An 8669-nucleotide genomic window follows, 5' to 3' on the forward strand; every position below is an offset into this window, starting at 1 on the left:
AATAATCAACTGATGGGATGGCATTTGCATGAAATGACATTTACAAGGTTATTTAGGACATGGACAAGGACATGGCTGGTTCTATACTGTACACTCGCAGTTTGGGGAAAAGTACATTCTGCTGACAGTAAAAAAAAAATTGTATTGTACGTGTACTGGATAATTATAGTGACATTAACTTAGCAAAATTCTTCATAAATATGCAGCGGTTACATTATAAGTCTATTTTATAACAACTTGTCTTAATATTGGGCCTTCCATTGAAAACGATAAATATCCAATTCATTTAAACTAGGAGGAGCCAGCGTTCATTTGTTCCCAGCCTCTCCCGTCAAAATAGATTGGACGTCTTGCGATATCAATAGCAGTCAAGAAGTTTTTTTTCAAGTTTGAGTAGGAGTCAGGAATGTTACATTGCCATAAAATGGATGTAGTCGTATGTCGTCTATTATGCTTTCAGTAGGACCCACCTAGATCTTTGCATGAATGTGGTTATTCTACCACTAGAGGAGAGACTAATTAGGGGGTTCAGTTTGCTGTTTTTTGTTTTGGTTTTTTTAAATACGTTTTTGAAACACGATGTGGAAAAACGTGCTCACTGACTAATCAATAATCTTTAGTCAAAAACCCCAAATATTTTATTTGAGATTGTATTTACATTTTAATGAAATAATACACAAGGTATCAAATTATCGAACTCACTTCCAAACTCCTTGCAAGGTAGCCTACTTATTTAGAGGTTTTCACGTATGTATGTCATGTAGGCAAGTAACAATGTGTCAGGTTATCTGATTTTTTTTTGTATAAATAGAATTTCCGATGCGGTGACAGCCATCATTTTAATGTAACACAAGAACATTCTAATCAAATTGATTGCAATGGGTGGTTCTGGTTGTGTTAGATTGTATATTCACATATTTACATGATTCTCATCAGAAGGTTATATCATTTTGACTTTTTTATAGACATCTTTGATCAGAAGAGTTTGAATGGTGATTTAGATTAGATTGGGTGGTGTTACCTTCATTCATCACGTATTCGGGAAATTCAGTTTGTAGCAGTAGCAAGCACAGACACAGGAAAAGACAATGTAGACCTAGATAAAACTGGAACCACACACAGGAAACCCACACAAGGTTGGGAGCTTCTGCAGACTGAGGCTGAGGTTGAAAATATGCAAAATCGCTCTTCCAAGCTGATCCGCACAGTCCCTCAGTAGTCTGGAGATGATCATCAGGACCAGTAGCCTTTCTGGCCTGAATGGTTCCAAAAAATGTCCAGGACTAGCATAAGGAAACTAAGCTAATAGAACAATGACTGCCTCTCACACGCGATGGGTGGAGTAAATTGGGAGAATAGTTTCTTTTTTCTTAGATTACACTGATTATTCAATTATCTCAATCTTCTGTACAGTTTTGTTAGGTTTTTTTAAATGTGTTTTGCTTTGCTTTGCTTTATTTTGTTTCATTTTGGGGGGGGTTGATTTGGATTTATTTGTTTGTTCATTTGTGTTGTTTTTTGGTTAGTTTTGGTTTCATTTTTTTGTTTTATCTTGGGGTGTTGTATTTTATTATGATATATTTTTTCTATTTTTTGTTTTCCCTTTGTTTGTTGTTGTTGTTGTACCTGAGCCCCAGGTTAGACCAGCTAGTCCTAAGAAATGAAGTTGAAAATAGAAACAAGTTACAGAAATATAAGTGCAAGTAGCTGGAATTTTATATCCTATAAATGGTTATATGAGGCTGCATATCCAGTTAAACCTGAGATGGTTTTGGTCATGACAACAACCACTTTTTTTTTCATTGAAGAAGAAGAATACCATTCATCGTTTGGTGTGCATTCAATTTGAAGCATTAAGTATTGTGTTTCCCTACCAAATTCAGGCTAGCGCTGTCCTTCCTAAAATAGCAGTATAAACTGAATCCTCCTTCTTTGAGCGATAAAGTGCCTTTAAGGATAATCAGAACAGCTCTATTGCAAACAATTCAAGACATACTTATAAGATTATATTATTACATGCATGATAATCATAACAGAATGCGCAAAAATAAAAAAGCAGAGCCTTCGAAGACGCATGCATAGAATAGTATGGTATAGTATAGTTTGATTCCCACGTGTGTGAGTTGTGCTAGGAAGGGCATCTGCCGTATAACTTGTGCCAAATTTAACGAGCGACTTTACAGTTTGGCCTGGCGACCCCAAACCTTTTTTCCTACTCCACTTTGTGGTCAAGGTATGACATCAAAATTTGACCATTATTTTTAAGACACACCGTAGAATTTCACACCACTGTGAAGGTTCATTGCTGCCCATGCATCGCTTACCACTACTTTTGCAATTGTGACCAAAAAAAGTGAAAGACAATTTGCCTCTATTGCCAGAATGTTTCCAGATTTTTTTTCTTTTCCTTAATTGCAAAAGTAGTGTTTATATTTTTTTAATCCCGCCAGGAGATTACACTGTGAAATTTCCTCTGTGTGTCCGGGTAAGGAGTAGATTTAAAGAAGGCAGAGGAATTCAAGTACTACCTTAGGTCAACAGAGCAGGGCGATGGAAAGTGTGAGAAGGAAGTAAAAGAACCATATGCATGCAGGCTGGAACAGATGGCGAAAAGTATCAGGTGTGTTATGTGATAGGAGAGTGTCAGAGACAATGAAGGGAAAGGTCTACAGAGCGGTGTGAGGCCAGTCATGATTTACAGACAGTAGCTCTCAGGAAAAGACGGTAGGCCACTCAGTTGAAATTTCATGGTATTAGCAAAACCACGATACACGAGCAAAAAGCCATTTTCTTATGTTGAGTATTCAAATTTCAATCTTTTGATTAATATTAATGTTTTTACTTTCAGGAGTTCGATTTAGCTTGAAGCAACATGGTCATGACCATTTATGTTATCCTCTGCCGGTGGGTAAGGCATTATTGGAACAATAATAATGGGGAAACAATTTATTCACAAAATACAACAACATGAAAAAGTTTGAGAATAGCCCTGGTGCCCATGTTTTTTGTGTGAACATCAGTAGTTGCCATTGGTCACCCATTAGCACCCTGTACACGCTCAAACGTTTCTATGTTTTTGTATGTGAGACTTGTTTGAACCCAAATAAATGACAGAAAATAATGAAGGTTTATTTATACTACATCGTGCAATAACCACACAGTCAAAGTCTACTTGAAAGTAAGTAGGTAAATATTTGTTTCCTTCGTATATTCAACATCTTTTGCTACTCCCCCTGAATGTATTTTCATGTGCTATTCCAAATCAAAATGTTTATATATATAATATATATATATATATATATATATATATATATATATATATATATATATATATATATATATATATATATATATATATATATATATATGGCCAGTAGGGAACTGTATAGTGACTGTGAGTGACCATAAAAATAGTAGTCCAGGATGCAGAACTTTATTATCTAGATATGAATTCTTGTAAATAATCAGACACCCTCCATTTCCCAGAAGGAAAATAAATGATAGTCACTATGATATGATTTTTTGGATCATTCATAAAGTTGACCGCTGAGCCCATTTAGATGCCACTGGTAAACAACACAGTCACCTCCTGGCTCTTAAACCTTTGGATTTTGAATAGCTCATGAAAATACATTCAAGAACAGTAGAAAAAGATATTGACTATGTGAAGGCAAAACACACACACACACATACATACATATATATATATATATATATATATATATATATATATATATATATATATATATATATGTGTGTGTGTGTTTTGCCTTCACATAGTCAATATCTTTTTCTACTGTTCTTGAATGTATTTTCATGAGCTATTCAAATATATATATATATATATATATATATATATATATATATATATATATATATATATATATGTGTATACAGACGCTCCCCTACTTACGAACGCAATTGGTTCCGAGCGATTGTTCATAAGTTGAATTTGTTTGTAAGTTGATTCAGTGCTATATTTTGTATTATAATTTATGTTTAAGGCCGATATAAGTATATTGAAGGTTTATACAAGTGCATTTTTATGTTTAAGGCTTGTATAAGTAACACGCATTGGTTTGTACTGAAAAAAAACATTTAATAAAATGGAGAGAATATGTACAGTATTGTAGAGAGAGAGATTTATGTATTAGAAACTGGCCAAAAGAAGCGACCTAATGACGATTGCAGTTTTCTTCTTTTTTTCATCATAAATGATCCGGTAGCACTGTATGGCATCATTCAATTGATTTGCAAACTTTGTGCAACGTTCAATATTTGGGTCCTGCTGCTCGATCTTTCTGTTTATAAATGGTACTGAATGTGCAACGCTCACCACTCTCACGCGCATCAAGCTTCGTTATTATTGCCACTCGTTTCAAATGAAATGGCTTGCTTCTTCCTTGCAACTCCCTCAATAGAAGCCTTTAGCTTTTTACCAACCATATTCAATATTGGATGCATGAGATATTTAATGATACAAATGAAAAAGGTTCTTTGCACACTGGAGATACATTCACGCACTTCCGCATTGCAACGAAGAAGAAGGTAGATGCTGGGTGAGCTGAGCTCTCACAGCGCCAGGCGTCGGTATTAGCGGCGGAAAGAAGTACTACTCCGAAAAAGGGGCGAAATACAAAATTGGACTTGCGAACATTTTTGGACTTAAACGCAATTTGCAGAAATGTTCGTATGTACCGTTGTTCGTAAGTTGAATGTTCGTAAGTAGGGGAGCGTCTGTATATATATAATCAGTGGCGGGCCGTCAGGGCCTTCAAGGCCTTCTCTGCTGGCCTAGAAATATCTGAATCATATATTCTATTTTGTCCATCAATACTAATGAAATAATTCCAAATGGTCTGTTAGCTTCCTTTCATTGCTTTTCCCCCTGGTTGCAATGCTTCCAGATGTGTGTTTTCATATTGAAGCATTTAACCAATCACATTTCAGCCATTATTTGTTGCCAGGGTCAGAAATCTGCCTCAAGGCCTTCACAATCAGTTCTGCAGGCTCTGCTGCATTAAAACAGCGTCAATAAGACTGTTGCTTTAACCAATCAGATTTCGAGTTGGCAACACCACAATGTATTGTCGCAGACCTAGGGATACGTCATCGCTTTCACCAACTATGATTGGCTAGTGATTAGCCAGAGCGACCAAACTGTATTTGGAGCGAGCTGCACAAGCAAATATATTGTTGTGTTGATTTAAAGCCATTTTCAAGACGGACTATGCCAGAAATAGGACAGGACAGGCTCGACTTTCAGCATTAGCTTCGATGGCGATAGAAAAGAAGGAAGAAAGAAAGGAGGATGGATAGTGTGTACAGTTAAAAAGGATTTTTGGTGAGTAAATTATGGCTATATTCCTAAATAATATTTCAATTGTGGGCCCGGTTATGATATCTGAAAAGCTCCAGTGTTTGTATTTAATCACTAAATGCTGCTAAGAAGTGGATTTTTACCCCATTTTAGTGCAATTTTTGCCGTTTCGCCATTGACGTCCATCACTGTCTTTTCCCGGGGAAATTACCCCCCTGACCCGGTTGTAATGTCTGAAAAGCTCCAGTATTTGTATTTAATCATTAAATGCTGCTAGGAAGTGGATTTTACCCGTTGGAGGCGCTACGAGAAAATGCACGGACCGCCACTAGGGTGGCGGGGGGTGCTGGAGCCTATCCCAGCTGACTCCGGGCCAGAGGCGGGGGACACCCTGAATCGGTGGCCAGCTGATCGCAGGACACAAGGAGACGGACAACCATGCACACTCACACCCATAATTAGGGGCAATTGAGAGAGTCCAATCAGTCAACCATGCATGTCTACCCGGAGGAAACCCACGCAGGCCCGGGGAGAACATGCAAACTCCACACAGGTGGACGTGACCTGGATTTGAACCCAAGACCCCAGAGCTGTGAGGCCGACACGCTAACCACTCGCTACACCGGGCCGCCCTAAAAAATAAATACTAAATATAATCAAAATTATATATATTATATATAACCCTATATACACACATATATACATATATATATCATTTTGATTATATTTAGTATTTATTTTTTATTATATCCTTTAATCTTTTTCTATCCCATTAGTCATCCTCATTATCGCACATCGCGTGCAACCTTCCTTTCTGGCAGCAGTTCTGTGGCCTCCAGGAATGCAACCATGTTATTTTGAAGTGTGCATGAATGGGACACCATGCAGTAATCTTTTGCTTTCCTTCTAAGCCTGATAACGCTTGTGTTAATGACCTCAGTTTTCATGATGACATTTACAATATACAATTCTTATCCCTCATGTTAAATAGGAATCTTACTTTTGTATGCACTCACAGTTTACTCAGAAGGAAATTACGCTGTAATTCCTGCTTGTAATAACTGAGGCAAAGGTTGTGCAACTGCTTCATTTCTTATGGGAAATGGAAAAAAGCCTTCAAGACACGGGTATCTGTAAACACATAAAGGCAATAAAACTAACTTAAGTTCTACTGAACTACAAAACACTGAGCAGTAAAGTTCCCACCAGAAAGCAGTATTTTTTTTTTCCGATTGCAGCTTAAGGGGAATTCCATTGTCTAACAGGTCGGCCATGCATTTCTCTCATTGGCTCTAATTTGTCTCTTCCAGTTGTGGAAATTGTGTACTATTCCATATCCATCCAACATTACCCAGCGAATCTGCTTAAAACAAAATTATATAGTTAAATAATTTTTACATTTCTTTTCTGGGGCAGCCCGGCGGCTCAAGTGGTCTCCCCGGACCCGCATGGGTTTTCTCGGGGTACTCCGGTTTCCTCCCACATTCCAAAAAACATGCATGGTAGGCTGATTATACACTCTAAATTGCCTCTAGTTATGAGCGTGAGCGTGAATGGTTGTCTGTCTCCTCGAGCAGTGTTTCGCAACCACTGTGCCACTGTGACCAGGTGTGCCGCGGGGAATTGCAAGAAGTTATACAATGTAATATTCAGAGAGAAAATGCATATGAATATAACGAGATTAAAACTGAACGATGACAGGTTAAAATCAAAATATGATGAACGTTAAATTATAGCTTATACTATAACAAGATTCAAATTGTGAAAGAGGGCGGCCCGGTGGAGCGAGTGGTTAGCGCTTCGGCCTCACAGTGGGAGACCTGGGTTCAAATCCAGGTCAGTCAACCTGTGTGGCGTTTGCATGTTCTCGCTGGGCCTGCGTGGGTTTTCTCCGGGTACTCCGGTTTCCTCCCACATTCCAAAGACATGCATGGTGGGCTGATTGGACACTCTAATTTGCCCCTAGGTGTGAGTGTGAGCGTGAATGGTTGTTTGTCTCCTTGTGCCCTGCGATTGGCTGGCCAAAAAAATCAGGGTGTCCCCCGCCTCCGACCAGAAGTTAGCTGGGATAGGCTCCAGCACCCCCCCACAACCCTAGTGACGATAAAGCGGTTCAGAAAATGAGATGAGATGAGAAATTGTGAAAGAGTCACTTTCTTGCTTATTTTTCTCTAACATGGACCGGAAATTGTTTGGTTTCTAGGGCATCAACTTTTGGTGACGTAAAGTCTATGTGAGGACAACATTTTTTTTTGCGTAATATTAATATTAGGAGATTTAAGTAATATTTGGAAAGAAGTCATAAATTTATGCAATTAAAAACATTACGTTATACTTATTTTTGCATCAGTCGAACCGGAAGTTGTTCAGGGTCCGCAGATACCAGCTTTTGGTGGGATTAGGTCAGTGTGTAAAATTTGATTTTGGAATCATTTTGGTGGTTTATGTGATTTCTGCTGATAAGTTTGATGAGAATGACTATTGTCAATATAGGCGACATAGTTTTAAATGAAAATATTTTCAGATGGTGGTGTCCCTTGAGATTTTTTCAATGCAAAAGTGTGTCACAGCTCAAAAACGTTTGCGAAACACTGTCCTAGCTCCCTGCGATTGGCTGGCCACCGATTCAGGGTGTCCCCTGCCTCTGGCCTGAAGTCAGCTGGGATAGGCATGTTCTCCCTGGGCTTGAGTGGGTTTTCTCTGGGTACTCCGGTTTCCTCCCACATCCCCAAAACATGCAGGGTAGGCTGGTTAAACACTATAAATTGCCCCTAGTGTGTACATGTGCATTTTTAATTGTGTATATAGTAATCTAAATTTAAAGTTTATGTAATGTTACGGGTGTTTTTTTGTCCATCAAGTCTCTCTCCTGTCCTTTCCCTCTCTCTTGCTTTCGCACACTGCTGCGGTAAGTCACTACCATCTCTTTGTACTGTGTAATTAAGCATTTTAGTATTGAAGATCATAACCACTAGATAGGTATTTGTTACTTTGTGAGTAGGTGATGAATTACAACAAATAAAAAATGTTTTTCCATTGTAATATTCTAGTTTTGGTGTGTAGGAGGGTAGGAATTGATTAATTTGTATTCAGTTATTTTCTATGGGAAAAATAGATTTGAGATACGATTAAATTGACATACGAGCTCGGTCAAGGAACGCATTAAGCTCGTACCTCAAGGCATTACTGTAGAGCTTAACCAAATAGAGTGTGCATTTCACTTAGTGAAGACACATTTAAAGGCAGCAAGGATGCAAACAGAGATGTTACTGATATTACAATGGTATCAGAGCCCAGAGAAAAAAAGAGTAGTTAAAGTAGCTGCTTAAATTTTTTTTTTGTTTAAGCA

This window comes from Stigmatopora argus, chromosome 6 (assembly GCF_051989625.1).
Source record: "Stigmatopora argus isolate UIUO_Sarg chromosome 6, RoL_Sarg_1.0, whole genome shotgun sequence".
Classification (NCBI taxonomy): domain Eukaryota; kingdom Metazoa; phylum Chordata; class Actinopteri; order Syngnathiformes; family Syngnathidae; genus Stigmatopora; species Stigmatopora argus.